Genomic DNA, 19,935 nt, shown 5'->3' with positions numbered 1-19,935 from the left:
TTTTATTTCAAGAGACTTTATTTTTCAAACAGGTCACAACACCAGGCTTCTGGCCCATTCTGCCAACGTACAAGCTACAAACGCTTGCTCAGCAGCTGAGGGGCACTCTTTAGTAGCATGTTTGAAAAGTGAATAAAAATCCATATAAAACAAATACTCAAAGTTTCCATAGGAGCACAGATAAGTGTGACCCCATCTCCTAGTCTTCCATATTGTTCCATCTGTGCCAACCCTACTTAAAAAGACATTTCAAAACTAGCAGTAATTAAGTTAAATGGTCCCCCCCAAATCCCTTAATTCAAGCTACACTCGTAGTAACAGCTACAAGAATGGCATCTACACATTAATACTAGCTGAAGCACAGGCTGCTGGGTGGCATTTCATCCCACTCTCCCAGGCACAAGACACAGGTAGATAGAGTGCTGACATCCTGCCCCTCTACTTCAGGTGGGAAGTCATGGTTCTGGATTTGCTGCATCAGTTGCCATGTGGGCTTTGACATCACATAGTAGATGGTCGGCCTCTGGAATCCGTTGAAAGTAGAAGCGGCAGCGACGGTGTAAGCACCCATGTTCTCAAAGAGCATCCAGTCGCCCACATGCATCTCGGGCAAGCCACAGCGCTCAACAATGCGATCGAGGCCGTCACACGTGGGTCCCCAGATGCTGGAGGAGTAGTACCTCTCATCTGGTTTGCGCCTCTTCTGCAGGACGGGCTTCACGTGGGCGTGATCATAGAGGATGCAATTAAATGATCCGTACACTCCATCATTCACATAATACATAAAGGTTTTTTCGCTCGACTCATCTTCGTCATCGGAGCCTATTTGTTCCTTTAATACGAGTTTTTTGGCAATGATATTAACTGCAAGCGTGAAAGCGGATGCAACATAGTATCTGCCTGGCTCAGCTATGACTGTCACTCCTGAGTTTGATGGGAAGTACTTGTCCAGCGCTGGGTTGATTACACTGGTGATCTCTTCAAATTTCAGCTTCACATCCTCAGATCCCGGAAAGCCACCACCAATATCAAGCAGATACATGTTGAAACCAATCTCAGCTCCGGGCGTCAGAGATGACCTGCACGAAGGTCTCAGGATCAGCGCAGCCACTTCCCACATGGAAGCTGACAACGATGACATCAATATTTAGCTCTTTCACCCATTCCAAAAGCAGCCTGCTGGTTTTGAGTGTGGCACCAAATTTAACACTGAGACGACAGACTGCTTTGGAATCATCAGTGGCAATCTGCAAAACCAGCTTGGCCTCTGGATATGCCCTGGCAACTTTCATCAACTCGACTTCACTATCAAAAGTCATCATCTGGACTCCATTATTGGCAGCATGTTTAATCTGAGACACTTGTTTACAAGGATTTGCATAGATAATCCTTTCTGGAGGTACCCCTAGACTCTGTACCAGCTGTATTTCAGTCTTGCTGGCACAGTCAAATCCTGTCCCCATGGCAGCTAGGGTCTTCACTATGGTTCTGCTATCATTGCATTTGACTGCATAAAAGGGGGTGACCCGAGGAAGAGCTTTTAACCATTTCAGATGTTTCTTCAGAATGTCTTCCAGGTCCGCAACATAGAAGGCATCCTTATCGGAAGAAGAGACTTCATTAATTTTTTGGTCCAGAATGTCCTTGGCAGTAAAACCTTCATCGAGGAAACGGCAATCAAACTCTTCATGGCTAAAGTTGCTCATGGTTTCTAGATGTTCAGGAAAACTAAGAGACGGAACTTAAAGAAATTATTGCCAGCTTTTCACAAAGGCAACGCTCCAGGAATTCTAAGTCCTGCTGAAGATGGGTATACTCTTGATGCAGCAGTGGAAATGTCCTGATAAACACAGAAGTTGCTGTCCACCTTAAGGAGGGGTGCCTCAAGCCAACCCCATGGAGACACCACTGCCACTCAACGTGCAGGATGGGTGGTCACCGAAATTTCCCCCTCCCTTCTGATTATGCAGTGTTGAATACCGAGGCTGCAAGATAGAAATCTCACATCACAACAAACAGACACACGGTTCTAAATTTTCCTTAAAACCATGTCTCTAAGAAATAGTATAGCATTTGCTCCTTTTCATTTTATAAGGCATGTTGAAAAATAGCCATTCATTTCTAAATCCCTCTTTTCAGTTGCTTTTAATATTCTTTCAAAAAGAAAGAAAGAAAGAGAAAAGGCGATTGGGACTAGAACTTCACAGACTTGGACTAAACCCAAAGGGGAATATTTATTTCAGCAAAATTCATTCAGGGTCTTGAAAGTCAAGTGCGTGAATATAAAACACACCTTTTAGTCTAAAATAATGCCCTTTTCTGCACTTGGATGGCTGAACTATGAAATGTCAGGTTGACATATTCAGTGCCCCCAGGAATGTGACCCTAGAAAGAAGAAAGAAGAATGTGGTGGTTATAGAGGCTGCCCGGCTTGTGGGCTGCAGAGGCTGCCCCAGGCTGGTCGGCTAAACTTGGCTTCTGGGAGGGCCCCGTCTGTCTCTCTCTCCCTGGTGAGGCGCCCATCTTATACTATTGTGCCTCTTCCTGCTCACTGGGGGGTCTGTTTAAATTCTTTTTATTAATATTTTTTATTAGCTTCAGGTGTACAAAACAATGTAACAGACATTTACACCCCTCACAAAGTGATAACCCACCTCCCCCAATCTACTGCCCCTCTGATATCGCACATAGCTATTACAGTACCATTGGCTATGCTGTACTTTACATCCCGTGACTATATACAGAGGGTGCCAAAAAAATGTATATGCATGACTTGTATTTATCTTTTATTATCAGTATATATTGAGTGTTACAATTATAATACAGTTTTTTCCTTTCTTAAAATGTGTACACATGTTTTGGCACTATATATCTATATATAGATAGATAGATAGGTATATCTATATATAAAATATGTGTTTATATATAATATATGTTTTTATATATAGAAAATGTATATATTTATATATATTTAATTGTAGTTGAAATCCAATCTTATTCTACTTCAGCTTCAGGTGTATAGTGGAGTGGTCAGGCATCTACACAGTCTATGAAGTGATCCCCCTGATAAGTCCAGTGCCCATCTGGCACTCTACATAATCTTTACAGTGTTATTGATTATATTCTTCATGCTGTAGGTTTAACTTCTCGTTTGCAGGCACAGCTGTCTGTTTCAGCGTCAGCTCCTCCCCTGATTCCAGCATGAAGGTGTGTCTGGATCGCACACAAGGTGCCTCGTGGGGGTGGGGTAGAGAAGATCCATCAGCACCTTCAAATTCCAGCCCTTATCAGCACCGAGCCAGAGCCCCGCGTTCTCCCTCTCACAAAGATTATCCTGCGCGAGAGCAGCAGAAACAGGGCATTCATCCTTTCATTTGCTCAGGTGCTCATTTGTTCCTTCTGACAGAATCATTAGCTGTTTGAAGAACAAACAGAACACATGTTTCTGTGTGTGTGCATGTGTGTGTATGCATGTGTATGTATACATGTGCATGCACCTCTGTGTGCATGTGTGTGCATGGTTGTGTCTGTGCGGGTGGGGGTGCATGCATGTGCTGGCAACTGTGCACGTGTGTGCGTGCATGGGTGTATCTCCCTCAAGCCTTTAAAACCACGCTGTGAAGTGGCCAGTGTGCGGGGTCATTCCGTTTTGCACGTTGGCTTATGTAAGTTTGAACAGAGGGCGGCCAGCATGGGGGTCAGTAGGGTGGGTGCTGGCTTTAGTTGATCAGTGTTCAAATCCTGTCTCTGCCACTTGGTAGCTGCATGACTGGCCCCTTTGAGTCTCGGTTTTCTCTTCTGGAAAATGGCAATCACGGTGGTACCACTGCAGAGAGTTGTTGCAAGAAGTAAATGAGGTCAGGAGTGAAAGGGCTCTCACAGGGCCCGACGTCAGAGTGCCCCGTGAACTTCAAAAGGAGCAAAAGAAGGTGCAGTGAAGGGATGACGCCCACTCTCTACCTTCCTGTAGCTTCAACCACAAGCTGTCACTGTGATCAGTTTCTGTGATCTTTCCACAAACATTCTAGGAGCCTATGAGCATATATGGATTTATTTCTCTTTTTAAGTAAATGATCAAGTGCCTACACATAGTTTTGTACCTTGATTTTTCTCACTCCAGTCAGTACACATATCATGGCCTTGCCCTCTCAGTGTTTGCAGGGAGTCCCACTGTGGTGTATGGTAATTTATTCATCCATCCTGTCTTGAAGATATTCAAGGTGTTTCCATCTCTGGCTGTTACATTGTTGCTAGGTGTAGTGGACTGCATGGTGGCTGCCCAAAGATAACAGGTCCTAATTCCTGGAACCTGTGAATGTTACGTTTCGTGAGGGAACAGGTCTTTAAAGATGTGATTACACTAAAACTCTTAAAAAAAATCATGAGTAGGTTTTATTTGTCACCATTAAAAGTCTGAACTTTAAACAGATCTGGGATTGGGGGCTCAAATCCATCAGCTCGTTCAACTTTAGCACCTATCTCGTCTCATCTGCAGTAGCTTTTCCAGAACTGCTACCTGCCCATGAAGCTCCATGAGTTTTCCCAGTTCAAACTCGGGCTCCTTCAGCGTTTTGACTTGTCTAGCACAGACATCATGGGGTGGATAAACGGACCGGCAAGCCTGCTCTATGTATTCCCCACTGCTCTCTGGAATTGACCACTCCTCTCACGGCATTTGTCTACACCTCTCAGGTCATGATTCCCATCATCTTTTTCTGGATTTGGTGGACACATTGATGCTGAGCATAAGAGGTTTTCTGAATCGGATGGTTGCGTTTTTAAGTAAAATCAACACAGGCTAGACGAAGCAAATAATCATCGGTAGTCTTGACATCAACATGAGCTTCACTCATGGTCTGCCATTTTTTGACCATGGAGCACATTTTGTTAGGGGTACGATCCGTGCCGTGGAAATGAGTCAGGCAGTTTTTGCCCTGAGCCTCCTCAGTCATTAACTTGAATTTTGTAAGTGCAGCTCCAGCATTCTGCAGATGAGCTAGGCTCACTTCAAACACACGACGCTTGAGACCATTCGATGAAATTTGGATCCCTGGAGTTCCCGTGACTAGTTTTCCCAATAGTTCTTACACTGAACATAACTGATGCTTTCACATCATACCACTCTTTCTTAGAAAATGAATCAACCGCTTTCTTCTCAGCCCCCTTCTTGCCACCTTTTGTAAGGTGCTTGCTCCTGCCAGCTACTACGCTGCTGCTCAGAGAGCCGAAAAGGTACGTTACAACTACTGATGTAGGAGATGACCCTGGGTTACCTGGGTGCCATCGCAAATGTCCTTGGAGAAGCAGAGGGAGATTTGGCACAGAGAAGAGAGAAGGCACACACAGAGACAGGTGATGGGAAGATGAAGGAAGAAACTGGAATGCCGGCAGCCAACGGAAGCTGGAAGAGTCCGGGAAGGACTCTCCCCCGGAGCCGTCTGAGAGAGCGTGGCCCTGCTGACACCTGGATTTTGACCCAGTGATACTAATTTTGGACTTCTGGCCTCCAGAACTATGAGGAAATAATTTTCTGTTGTTTAAGCCACCCAGTTTGTGGTCATTTGTTACAGCAGCCACAGGAAACTAATATACTAAGGTATACCCTTAAAATGTAAATCTACCCATGTTTGTTTCTTCTGGCAGGCAGGTGCTATTGGGAGGCAGATAGCAGGCTCTGGTGTAGTCACTCTGCTGTATTGTAAGAAAGATGGTCAAGGCCATGGGCTCAGGGAGAACTAGGAGACATACATCTGGCCTCTGTTGGGATTTGTGGATAAGCTATACTGGGAAAGCATAGACAAGCAAAGTGCCCAGAGGTGGCTGGTCAAAAGGGCGATTTCTGCCCCTCCCCCGAGCAGCCTGAAGGTGGGATGCAGAGGGGGGCTATTGAAATAATAAAAATAAGACGTTAAATTTGTCTGCTGCCCAATTCAAGGGGGTCCACTCTATTTTATCATGTCCCAGAAGAAGTCCTGGCACTGTAGGGTCTTGGCCAGCTTCTGTTCACCCTGACAATCAGCTAATCACGGCAGCAGCTTCAGCAATGTCACAGAGAGTCAAGGGCAGGACTCGGCCCTTCTGTCATGAATTCAGATCAGTGTCCATGCATAGCCCAGCTCCTCCAGGTTCAGTAAGCTGCCCACGTAAGAGGGGTCTCAGCTGGGTCAAGATCACGGCCCCCACTGGCTCCAATGTTGCCTCTATGACAATTATAAAAGGCACCCTTCCTCTAGATGGATGTACCTCTTGGACACATGACTTGGTAACAGGACAGTGTTTTTGGAAAATCAGAAAAAGCCGTTATCTCTGGGTAGATGCAGCTCCATGCTGGATCTCAACTCCCACACACCCCCTCAGGCAGGAGCATTTGTGCTGTGCACAACCTGAACAGCTGTGCACAGCAGCCCTGATAAGGGGATAGACACTAGGGTCTGGCATTATACTTCCCGATCAACAGCCCAAACAGGCATGAGTGGTAGTTCCCAGGTACAAGGAGGACCTTGTACCCCTTCCCCATTGATATATGCGCCTCCCTCCACCCTGCCAAGCTGGACAGGATGGAGCAAAGCAGTTAAGAAATCCTGGCTTTGCACTTATGATCTGGGTGACCTTGAGAAGCTTATGGACTCTTTTGAGACTCTGTTTCTTCATAACGTCTACCTCAGGATTCTTATGAAGACCCCAGGAGAGATAACCTATGTGTATTAGTTAGACTTAGATTCAACTTTGAGAAGCAGAAAACCCCAAAGATACCAGTTTATTTTCTTCCCACACTCAAGCAGTCAGGAGGTGCTATTCCTGTGCAGGTATGGTGGCCTCACCATGTGTCTCCCCTTCCCAAGGTCACCTCAGAAGCCAGGATGTCTGAGCTCTAGGGACACAGTAGCCTGCACATTCACATGACTAGGAAGGGGGACTGGGTGGCTGGGTGAGACGTCATGTTTTGCAGAAGTTACACGCGCGATTTCCATTTGCAACCCCGTTGGCCAGAAATCATAAAACCACACTTCAGCGGGAAGCTGGGAAACGTGGTTTTTATTCAGGATGCTCATGCTGCCAGCAGAATATTGGCGTTTCTGCTTAAAGAAGTGGAGGGGAGGTACTGGAGGACCACTACAGCCTCTGCTGTGGAGCGTGACGCAGTTAACACAGTCCCTTGAACGTTTGATGGGACTGATTGACTCCCTCTTATGCCCAGTAATCGTGATAGTGGGGATTTCTTGACCCAGTTCCCTGAAGAAAGAGAACGGCATAAGCAGGCCGTCTTATCCTCTCTCTGTCTCATCATACACGAAGGGAGGCTTCCCGGAGGAGGCGGTCATTAAGGAGGCTGCTGAAGTACAGGTAGGAAGTACTCAGCAGAACTGTCAGGAGGAGGGTCTCCCTGGGCAGGCGGAGGCCCGGGAGGAGGAGCCTGTGTGGGGAATGTCTTAGGTCGGGATCCCTAGAAGCAGAACCTGAGATGGGGATGCTTGTTCCAGAGATGATTAAGGGAGGATCTCAGAGGGGCGTGGGAGACGCAGGTGGAGCAGGAAAGGAAGCCCAGACGGATGTGGGTACAGCTCGAGCATAGCGAGCACACGGGCTCGGGCCCACAGCCAATCGCCGGTTTGGGGCATTTGGTGGGACAGGCACTCACCTCCCCATCCAGGTGGTTCCCATTTGGCAGACAGCGAATCCCCAGGACGTTGTGGGAATTTAGCAGCTAACAGTTCACAGCACTGGGGGGAGGGGCACATCTGCTCAGTTACGCAAATAGGAGGGAGGGGCGTGCTCAGCAGGGCCCACCACAGGAAACGGCCAGCTCCATGTGGCTGGAGCATGGGGTGCAGGAAGGGACTGATGGCCATCCTCACATCGCTGGGGGTGGGCAACCATGGAGCGCCAGCCAGCTGGCAAGTGGGTTTTCAACACCCACTGTGACCCAGGACTGGCTTTTCCCTCCAGAATGAGGAATTTGGGCTGCACTCTGAAGTCAGAGGGAGCCCTGGGGGTGACCAAAGGCTAGTGAGCATTTGTCATTCTCTGGTCACCCAGCGTTCAACCAACCTCCTTCTGATGTTTGGGGGACCCACCAGCATGTGATTCTTCATGCTCTGTCCCCTGATACAGAAGTGACAAAGGTGGGATTTCTGTTCTCCCTAACCATCATCTGCTAAAGCCTAGCCCATAAGCGCAGCTCAGCTATTGGGGTGTTCCCGCCCAGGGCGTTGCAACAGGAAAATGTGAGGAGCAGAGCGAGGGGGCCCCGTGTGGTGCCCAGGGTCTGCAGGCAGCAGCATGGCACTCCCCTTACATGTCTTCCCAGGGGAGTGCTTTGCCTGTGGTCTGGTGTTCCTGGTCCTGCCCATTTTCTGAGCCTCCCATTGGTTCTGTGAGATACTCAGTATCTCTCCAATATGTTACCCTTCCGCTGACGTGCATCAGAGTCAGCTATCTCATTTGCCGCTATGAACACCAATTAGTGAGAGGCTCATGGCGGGATTCGGGCAAAACTGGAGCAGAGGTTCAATTTGGAGAGCACAGAATACTATGAGACCCCAATCACCTTTTCATCAAAAAAACAAATAATGTTTAGTGCAGTTTTCAGTGATTGAGGTGCTCTATTTTCCTTTATTACAATTCTTTAAACATGGGTATATTAATGACAGTAGACCTATAGTGAGCATAATATTTGATTAACAGGAGCGTCCTTGGACTTCAGCTTCTGACCGAAATGGAGGAAGAGAGAATGGATTTACCCTCCCACTTGAAACAACTAAAAAACTGAGGGGGGGGGGATATATCTATCTATCTATACATATACATATACATATACATATACATATACATATACATATATATATAGAGAGAGAGAGAGAGAGAGAAATGTATACACCTTTTAAGAAAGGAAAACTATTATGCTTGTAATACTCAGTATATCCCGATAACAAAAGATGAATACAAGTCACGTTTGACTTCTGCAATTACAAGAGGTGCTCAAAGTGGTTACCATCAGCGTCCAGACACCTCTGATGACGGTGAACTACTACTTGAGCAACGTTGACCAAAGTGTCCATTTGTATACATGTTTTTGGCACCCCTGGTACACACACACACACACACACACACACACACACACACACACACACATGAAACAATGTCTTCAAGACATTGGGACATCAGGCAAGGAGTCTCTGCCTTGAGAGTAGGTTAGGGAGGGACAGCCCAGGTGGAGTCCGGCGATGACATGGAGGTGAGGGCCAGGGAGACCTAGGTGGCTGGCGCACCTGGGACAGAGTGTTGGAGGTGAGACAGGTGCGCAAAGAGAACCCAGAGGTGAGCAGAGGGTCGTCTGGGGACCCCATTGGGAATGGATTAGCACATGCTGGTGAGGGAAGGACCCCCAAGGCCAGGGGAAAACCACATAAAGAGCTGGAAGGACTTACATCCGGGGCTCACAAGGAAAAGTAGTTCCACCAGCCAGGCTGGAAAGCCTCGCGATTCTCAGGGAAGGCGGCAGAGCACTCAGGGTCTTGCTTAGCTGTGAAGAGTTAGAGCCGCGAGAAGGTGGAGCTCTGACTTTTGGCAACTCCCACATGTGTGACTGGCAGTTGTAGGTTATCAGAGCGGGTCTGGTTTGCGGTGACCTCCCCCCGCCCTCTGGGGGGCTGCTCCCCCATGACGGCCTGGTGCTCCCAAGCTGAGGACTCCAGGGCCTGATGAGAACCGGCCTCTGGGCCTCTGATGTAACTCGGCCACCACTTAATCTTGTTGAGAGTCCACTTGGTCTCCAGCTATTGAAACTCTTTCTCACAAATGACAAAATCTTGAGCTAATATGTAACTGTTTGTATCCAAGGAAGTGCTACATTTCCCACAGCTTTATATAAACTTCCTTTTACTGACACAGCCCAGAACACATCTGGGTTCACAGGCTGTGAACTTTTTCTTTGAGATTCTAAACTTAGCTGGTTTCTTTCTCTCTCGGTTCCCCAAATATGGGCTGTGACCCACACTCTGGGAGGCGACATCTAGTCACTGCACCCCCAGTCTCTGGACCAACGTGACCTGGGTGGGCGGTATCTACGTGGGGCAGCTGCCAACAAGTGCTGCCCCCTAGAGGCAGCGGCGGGCGTTCAGGCACTTCCTCTGCATCCGGTCTCAGTAGGAGAAGCCTTGAGCACTGGGCAGAGACAGGTAGCCCACCTGAGGCTGAATTGCATGCCACGATCCCAGCAACACCCTCAGGCCCAAGCTGTTCTCCAAATTGCTTGTGCTTACCTACATTTTTGTGCCAGTCTCATGTTGTAAAATGTAGGCTTTATTATTATTCAGGTGCAGTGAGGCCATCAGCTCAGAAGACAACCACCACTGAAAATATAATTACTCACAGTTCCAACAGCGGGGCCCCCATGCCTCCTCACACAGGACCCCACAGGGAAGCACCAGGTTGGTCAGGAGCCTGGGGGAGAAGAGGTGGGCAAGAGCCTTTATCGTGGTTTAACAGGAAGGGATGGGAAAGCAGGTTTGGGAATGGCTAGTTTGAATAATTTCAGCAGGCTCTTGAGGTACATGGCTGCCCCTTGTCGTCTGGTACCTGGCCCCGGGGTGGTTAGGGCAGGGGGGTAAGTGATCTTGAGTGTGAGAGCCCTGTGAGAGCTCAATAAAGGAGCCAGTTGGGGTGGGCTCAGGATTGACTGATTTGCACATGGAAGGTGTGCTCCCAGGTGAATTGTTTGCCACCTCTGGGAATCAGGTAACCCTGGGAGGGGCATTCCCTCCAGAGTCAGTGAAGCCCCAGACATCAAAGCATCAGAAACACACAGAGGTGCCACATCTCAATTGTGACCAGGACAAATTTGATTCAAGTAGTTGGGCCCCTGAAATTTTCAGCCAGCTCCAGACCAGGGTGGCTCTTTTCCTTTCATTGGTCTTGCAATAATGCAATCCTGCGTTTTACACACTTGATGTTTTTGGGCCTCATTAGTTGAATTAATGGCTAAGTTTTTTATATTATCACTACTATTCACTTGTCTTGTTTCATACAAGTTACCTCAATTAATCTTCTCAACAACCCTGAGGGTAGGCATGGCAGATACAGGTAGTTACAGGACATCTATCTAATGTCCACTTTCTCTTTCCTCCTTATTAGCAGAATTCCAATTTTGTTCAAGGTAACAATGTATTTGGCTAAAGTACTGACCACCCCAGAGTCCTGGATAGCTATGATTGACAAAACAATCAGTTCTGGTCAATGAGGCATAAAGAAAGTTTCTGGGTGAGGTTGAGGGAACTCTTTCAGAAGGGGACAAACACAAATGACATCCACGTTGTGGCCTGTTGCCTTTGCCCCTCCTTTGTCCCCCTGCCTGATACACAGGTGGAGTGCTTAGAGGCGCCATCGCCATCTTCCAAACACGAAGAAGAAAGCTTCAGGCCAAGGACCTTGATGCAGGAAGCCGGGGTTCCTTGATGGCATCCTCAGCTGCCCCAGCCGTGAGCTGCCTGCCACCAGCTTCCTGTGACCTGAGGAACACGTAGCCCCTATTTGGTTAAGTTTTTGTGGTCGCTGTCTCAGCCAAATGCAGCCCTACTGGGCGAAGTAGGCAATGTTATTATCCCCATAGTACAGAGGAGGACCCTGGAGGCTAAAAGGTCAAGAAATTATCCAAGGTCTTGCTTCTCTTAAATAACAGAGCCTGTTATGGACTGAACTGTGTCATCCTAATGTCATGTTGGAGCCCTAACCCCCAGTACCTTAGAAGGTGACTGCATTTGGAGTTGGGCCTCTAAAGAGGGGATGCAGGTTAAATGAGGCCATTAGGGTGGGAGCCGACCTCATGTGGCCCTTGGCAAATGTGGAAACCTCTCTCTTCTCCCCCGAAGATCTGTGGGGCTTGTTTCCTCCTTAACAGCTCACACATTTGAGATCGACTTGGCTTCCTCACCTCACTTGAGCTCTCAACCTCGTCCTCTATACTCAGCCTCCTCAAAGAGAACGGGGCTCCAGAGAACTGCCCCGGGAACTCACTGGGTCGTGTTTTGGAAGAATATCTAACAGCAGGGTGAAGTGTGGTGGGGTGCAAATCGTCTCTATAGTGTGGTTTGTGGTTTATAACCAGCATCAGCTGGGAGTTGAATTTTGCCAGCTGCCTTGTTGGCATCTGTTGGACACGATCACATGATTCCCCAGCTCTGTTCATATGATAGGTTTCCTAATATTAAATCACCCTTGCATTTCTGGAATAAATCTCACTTGGTCATGATATACTTAATATATTTTTTCGATTCTATTTGCTTATATTTTTATTTTAAAACATTTGCATCAATATTTATTAGTGGTGTAGGACTATCTTTGTCTGTTACAATAGTAATATTGGGCTGTCGGAAGTCATGACATATTTTTTTCTATGTTTTTTATTGCAAAAATGCATCATGACTTTTCCGACAACCCAATATTATATTAGCTTCATAAAAGTGGCTTCAGATGTTTCCTATGCTGTGTAATAGTTTATGCAGCTTTGTAATTAAATACTCTTCAAAGGTTTCATGGATTGCCTTGGTGATTTTTCTTTTTTTGGTATAGATTCAGAGTTAGATAAAGGTGTGGTGACCATGTCCAGAAACCTGGGGAATTGAGAAGGGAGCTGTCCCACAACCTTACCCGGGCTGTGGTAGTTCAGCAAAAATCAGAAAGTTGTGTTATATAGATGAGGCTTCAACTGAGAAAAATATTTTAAATTAAATTTATACTTAAAAAATTGATTTATATACTGCCTTTGTAACTATGGTATATGAAACACATTTGAATTTTGGCTCACAAGTGAGAACCTCTAGGATCACTGTCAGCTTTATGAACATGATTTTCTGAGGTAGCTGTAAGGACCAAGTGCCTGAGCTAAATACGGAGTTGCCAGGAAGTGACTCTGTTAACTGTTTTAGTATAACTTTCCTCTTTCTGGTAAAATTAAAGGCAGCCCCTCTTTTCAAAAATATGCTCCCTACTTGGAGATTTTACATATATATAATTTTATAAATTACATAAAAATTAATATAATTTATAGTTTTAAAATATTTAAAATGATATTTTAACTGTGGTAGTATGTTCTGAGGCCTTTTAGAAAATGTAATCCACCTTGAAAAACAGAAAAATACCCAATTCCTTCTCAGTCTTGGGTTTGTTGTTTCAACAAGGATGGGATGTCCACACAATCTGAAATTCTCTCTCTCTCTGTTTTTTTCCCAAATTGTTGTTTTAAGCCAGGTAATGTTTCTTTTCCTTTTCTGCCATCTCCACTCAGGCTGAATTTTCCAATATAGACAATGTCAGTTAAACTTTAATAGGTCAAATCATATTTGGTAATAGTCAACTTGCGACATTTATTTTCTAGACATATTCACCAATTTTTGAGTTCTTTTAGCACAAAGCTATCAAAGTGTTACATCCAGTAAGTTAAATCATATTTACTTCCCAAGAAAAAATCAAGAGCTATGCCAATCAGAAATTCTCTCATCAGTTAAGTGGAAATCACCTCCAGAAATGCCAAGGGTTTTGGGGTCTGGAAACAATTGCATGAAAAGCTGGAACTATGTTCATGTGAGCTGAGAGCCTTCTGCAAAGGTCTCAGTTAAACTCAGAGCAGCTCTGTTTGAGGCGTTTGACTTGCACATCAGTGCCTTTAATTGTTTTATGTCCATCTCTTTTATTTTATAATTATAGGCGATTTAGTCATAACAGGATTCCCATAGCAGGAGCTTTGAGTGCACTTGATATTTTGCTAATTTACTACTAAAATAAATACACACGTGCTCTGAGCCTATGGGATCCATTGTGCCACGATGCAAATAGGATAACACGAAATGAGAACTCACAGAATAATGCTGTATTGTATATGCCTACTCTGTTTGGGGCAGGGAGGGAACAGTAAGCAGGCGTGGGGTGGGGGGGCTGGGAGGGGAGAAGAGGGCCCCTGTGAGCCAGTTATTGCACCATAATCATGTCACCCACTCATACATGGGCTTCGTCTTGTTTCAAAATGATACAATAGATCAAGAGGCAGAGTCTTGTGCAGCTGGCCACCTGGACACCCAGGGCAAGATGGCCTCTCTCCATGAGCCAAGGAAAAGTAATAAAATGTGCTCAGGTGCCTTGGACTGATGTGCCAACCACACTCAGGAAAGGTGGTGACACAGCTATGGTCGTGTGGCTGCCGACCAGTTCTGCCACCCACCCTGGCTGATTGTAGGATCACGTGACAAAACTACAAACAGGTTTTAGGCGCTTTACATTCCGCATTTCATGATGAGGCTGGCTCACATGGTCTTTTGGAATCCTGCCTCATTGCTGGAATAGCAAGACAGCAGCACTTGTTGTATCTGAATGTAGTGAATTCAATCCATTCAAAGTAAAGACAGGCCAGGACTTCACCCGTGGGACATTGTTTACCCACTAACCTCTGAATCCAAGCCAGTGTGATGCCGAATCCTATGGGCAAAGAATCCTATGACCTGTGTGTACTGGCCTGGAAGCAGGTTGGGGTCTCTCCTCCAGCTAGGACACAATTCCTGATGCTCTTTTATTGCTCGGGGCAGTGGTTTTCAGAGTTGAGCCGAGTGTCTATTTGCTGAAAGCATCTCAAGGGTGGGCTCAGGTTTTTTTCCCCCTTTTCAGTGGTGGGTGGACCAAAGTCATCTTAGGACCCACAGTCCTGTCACTGTTGGCCTCAGAGATTAAAGCCACCAGGGGCTGCCATCTGCCCACTCTAGAGACAGCACTGTGGGTTTGGGCCCTTCCCAGATGTGGACATTCGGTCACCGCTATTCACTAGCATGTGGTTTAGTGTCTACATTAGGTATAAACGGAAACCTGTATCGGTAACAGCAGGCTCTGGGGCAAGCAGGTGCATTTGGAGATGCTTCACTTTGAGCGAATTCACCTTTCTGGGCTTTGGTTTCCTTATTTGTGAAACAACAATACTAGTTTCTTCCTAACCTGGCAGTTGTGAGGTGTAAGTAAGAAAATATACTCAGTTCTTGGTCCAACTGTCTGGGAAACAGGGAGGTAGAAATGCCAGCTATTATCACTGTGACACCTAGTGCTGAACTTCTCCTGGAATGAACCACATCTCAGTCTGTCTGGGGCCAGTGGGACTTTCTATAACATGGAGTGATGACTCCTGGGACCCTGTGACAATTAGAGCATGGGGGTGGGGGTGGGGATGGGGGGTGAGGCTTTGTAAGAGAATTCAGCCGAGCTCCGACTCCCTCAAGGGTATTGTGCTCTGAGCATGTGGCGCTTAATTTCGAGCTGGATGGCACATTCTTTGCAGAGCAGCTGCCAAGGAACAAGGAAACCTTGCGACAGAAATACTGCCTGGTGTTTAGTTTCCTGATTGAAGGGGTTTTAGGTGGTGACAAATTTTATTATTAGCATTCCTGGTCTCCATGAAATAACCATATGAGAAGACAAGTGATGTAAAAGGACAAAACCGCAGACCCAGATTGGCACCGTACAGAAAACAGGCACTTCGTTTCCGTTTGATATTGATCTAAAGATGTACTGGATTAAAAAGGCAGTAACACCAAGACCACACACTGAAGCTGCCATTTGGCGAGATGACTTTTGCTGATAAGTTGGTTTCTTGGGAAGCCTGGGCGTGGCCTCTTGGCTCTGCCTTCACTAGTGACATGATCGTGGATGAGTCAGGTCATCACCACCTTCCTTAGCAGGTAGATGCAAAGTGAATTAACCCAAATAAGCACAGTGAGCACAGAGCAGGCACCAGGGACTGCTGGTCCCTCTTTCTTTACAGACGACCATAAAGGGGCTACTCACACACTTACATTCTGACCAGCTGCTGTGTCCAAACAGATAGAGCTCAGGGGGTTCTGGGGCTGAGAAGGGAGGACAGAGAGGGCTGTTCTTTTTACATGAGAATTCATAAAGAAATGTTGTGTGATGCTAATAATCTAATGATTGCTATACTCAAAAGTGAGTGGCCCTTTGGCTAGTGACTTCTGGTGATTTTATGAAGGAATAGAGTAACTATCGTGGTCACATACAGCATATATAACCCATTGCATCAATAAGAATTCCTCATGATATGGAAATAGTGGTTCTTAAGATCTACTGTGATCGGGTGGCTTGGTCAATATTTTTTGCAAGTCTGGCATGGTTGTCATATACATAAACTCTACCCTGACACAGGCAGGGTGCTTTTCAAAGAAAGTCATAGGATATTATTGCAAACGTTACATCATCCAAGGACAAAATTTTTTCATGGAGACATTTAAAAGTATAATGAAAGTCAAAAAGAAGATAGATGCAAATTTGATGTTTACAAAATCTGACTATCAACCAAAAGAGTTAGGTACAATCAAGACATATAGTCAGCTACAACCCCTTTTACAAAACACTGTCTTGGGAGCAGCAGAAATCCTAGCGAGCTCAGGGGCAGCTGCCCTAAGTGCCGATGGGATGGTGGACAGGTGAGGGTGGAAGCAGGTTCTGGAAGGAGAACCTGTATAGGGTGCTCAGGGGTCTGTCTGCTCTCTAGTCTCTGCCAGCAGCCCAGGTCTTCCCCTGGAAGTGGGGGGTAGGGAGGAGAGTCTTGCTGCTGTGTCCCAACTTCTATTTTCTCTGGCCCATGGAGATGGGCAGAGGGAGAAGTGGCAGGTCCCCACTGCCCACAAGGTCTGGGAACCAAGCAAATGGTCCCAGCCCCTCCCACAGGGAAAGGCTACACCCACACTGCCCCCTCTTGCTCCCACAGCCCCATGTGGCTGAGAGAGCTCAGGGGAAGAGAAGCAGAGGGCACAAGAAGGCCAGAGCAAGGAAAGTCCCCATCACCGCACTTCTCGGGCGAGCATGTTGCATTTCCTCCAACTAGGGGAACAGCGTCCTACTGACCAAATGTCAAGCATGAAAAGATTTCTAGGCCACTTCTGGCTGCACAGCCAGGGCTAAAGTGTCAGGGTTTGTAAGGATGAGATGGGATATTTAAAATTAAAGGTGTCCTAAAAAAAAAAAATAAAAAAAATTTAAAGGTGTCCTAGAAAACCAGTCACACGATGGGTCACCAGTGTGACCTGTGGCCAGATGGTCACTGAGCCTTTCACCATTCATCAGTCTCAGTGGAAACTCAGCACCCTCAGAGCTGCAGGCTGAGCCCACGAGGGAGAAATGCCTGTTATCAGGTTCCACACTCGTTTTCAGGAAAAGCCCAGAAAATACGAATTTGTTGTTTCAACGTTAGACAAGATTGACTACCCAGCTTTCATCACAGATGTGGCCTTTACTCAAGGAGTGCAAGGGCAGTCAGGCATCCGCCAGGAGGTAAACGTCACCTTCGTAGCTGGGAGACGCCAGGCTAGTGACACCCTCCAGCAGGGTTACAGACATCTCTCAAAGGAGGTTGAGAACTGGCCCCCCCCACACACACACAGATCTACAGAGGACCCAAGAAAAACGTGGAACAAGTAAGTGACTGGCGGCCTCTAGTGGCCACTGATGGCTAAGTTTCACATCAGATATTGGACTCTACAGAGAAGGAAAAGGCACTCTTGATTTCCTCCAATACAACAGCTGATGAGAATATAAAATAATCAGGAAGAAAAAATGTAAGTAATTAAATCCTTAGTATTTTGGCAAAGAAGAACCTCAATACTAAATAGTCCTTAAATAAAAATAATTTAGAGGAGACCCAAGATGGCAGAGCAGATAAACACTGCACCGGCTTTCTTCCATGCGCACATTAAAATTACAACTAAATTACAGATCAACCTGGAGAACCATCTGAAGTCTGGCTAGATAAGTTTTATATCTAAGGCTATAAAGAAGCTACATCAAGACTGGTAGAAGAGGCAGGGACAAGAAACAGGATAGTCCCAAACCTCCACGCAGCGGATGAAAATTGGGAGGGATACCTCAGCCACAGAGCTTCCCCCCAGAGGAGCAAAGGACCCCAGCCCCCCACCCAGGCTCCCCACCCCACAGTACTGGTGCCAGAAAGAGGAACCCCCAAAACATACGGCTGTGAAAAACAGTGGGGGTTCCAACCAGCTGGTTGGGACTGAAGGCTGCAGGAAACCCAGATGTCCTCTTAAACAACCCACGCACAGACTCACTTGCTCACAGGCACTCACCTTGGGCTCCAGCAGAGGGACAGTGATTCAGGGGGTGTCAAAAGCATACAGGGAGCAGACTGAGGCGTGTGGCTTGGAGGCCAGTTCCATTTTCTCTGTGAGGAGTCCTCTTCCTGTGCAGCTGGCAGGCGGCGCCATCTTTAATGTGTTGAGCTCGCCCCCTACACTTACAGCCAAATCTGAATCTGATTGGTCTGGTGAGCTCAGGGGCTCCACCCTGCCAACTCACTGGAACCCTGCCCATCCAACTCCCCCAACGCTTGAGGCACTTTCTCTAGAGCAGCCAGCCCTGCCCACATTGCACTTTCTTGGTAAACTATTGGAGTCCACAGACCCGAGGCAGGCAACTGGTCTTGCTGTGCTCTGAGACTTGCTGAGTAGCTCCAGGCTCAGCACTAGCACCAAACCAGAGTCTACATTAACCTGGTGACCACAATGCTTCCCACTGTAGTGACTCCCTGAGACCCTGCCTCATCCAACTTGCTTACAGCAGGAGCTACATCAGTGGCTGAACTTTAAGGGAGCTAGCAGGTGGCAGCAGGCCTTTGGGTGTCCTGGCTTTGTGCAGAGTTGCCCCAGGCCCAGTACTGGTGGCAGCTGTCCTCGGTTTGCAGTGTGACTTCTCCCATGTGCTTCCAGATTTAGCACAGTCAGTGAAACACTGCGGATCACCTTGTAGCTCCTACCAGGCAGTCCCTGACTGGTCACAGGCAGTGGGTAACCTGGGCCCTCACCAGAGCCTCTCCAAGGAGGCCCCAGAACCAACACACTTGGAGGTTGGCTTCAGGCCACAGCAGAGCACTGCCCAATTAGCCTCACAAGTGGCACACACAAAGGGCAGTCTCAACAGGCACTAGAGCCGACTGGGGCAAATCCCATTCAGTGGGGTAAGCCCCCCGCACAGCAGCCCGTAAGCTATAGATGTGGCCAAACCCCACAGTCAGTCACCCTGAGGGTCAAGCCCACCCACTGAGGTGCCAATAGCAATCAAGACTCAACTGTAACAGGAAGCCACACACAACCCACACAAGGGACACTCCTGGAGCACCCGGAGCAGGTGAACAGGGAGACTGTGCCACTGGGCCCCACAGAGCACCTACTACATAAGGCCACCCGGCCAAGACTGGGAGACATAGCAGATCTACCTCATACATACAAACAGAGAGGCAGCTAAAATGAGGAAATAAAGAACTATGTCCCAAATAAAGCAGAAAACTCTAGAAAAAGAACTAAATGAAATGGAGGCAAACAAACTATGAGATACAGAGTTCAAAACAATGAATACAAGAATGCTCAAGGAACCTAACTTCAACAAAGAGACTGCAAGCATAAAAAAGGACACAGAGAGGGCCGGCCGAGTGGCTCAGTTGGTTAAGAGCTCGCTCAAGGGTTTAAGCTCTGAGCAACAGCGGTTCGAGCCCCGGCCCAAGCTGAGCAGCTGCTGAGCTGCCAACAGGTGGCAGGATGGCTCAGCTAAAAAAAAAAAAAGTAAAATAAATAAATAAAGGACATAGAAACCATTAAAAAGAACCTGTGAGAGGGCCGGCCGAGTGGCGTGTCAGTTAAGAGCAGGCTTGGGACACCAGCTCTGAGCAGCAGAGCCCAGGTTCGGATCCCACATGAGGGCCAGTGACGTTGCGCCCTCTACAGCTAAGATGGTGAACAACCTGGAGCTGGGCTCCTGTGAGTTTCCGGCAACAGTGTAAGCTGCAGCCCCTGCTGCAGTGGGCTGCCATAAGCTACCGTAAGTGGCAGGCAGCCAACGTGAGTGGCCGGGCAGCTGGTGTGAGCTGCCAAGAGCGGCTGTCCA

At 47.2% G+C, this 19,935-nt stretch overlaps 2 pseudogenes; both read right to left on the bottom strand.

The window, feature by feature from the left end:
• LOC109393503 (ornithine decarboxylase pseudogene) lies at nt 1-18,465 on the bottom strand (annotated as a pseudogene).
• LOC109393505 (40S ribosomal protein S3a pseudogene) lies at nt 4,121-10,395 on the bottom strand (annotated as a pseudogene).
• Nucleotides 18,466-19,935: the final 1,470 nt, after the last annotated feature.

Source organism: Hipposideros armiger, unplaced genomic scaffold, assembly GCF_001890085.2.
Source record: "Hipposideros armiger isolate ML-2016 unplaced genomic scaffold, ASM189008v1 scaffold_381, whole genome shotgun sequence".
NCBI lineage: Eukaryota > Metazoa > Chordata > Mammalia > Chiroptera > Hipposideridae > Hipposideros > Hipposideros armiger.
This window is presented reverse-complemented; position numbering and strand designations above follow the sequence as displayed.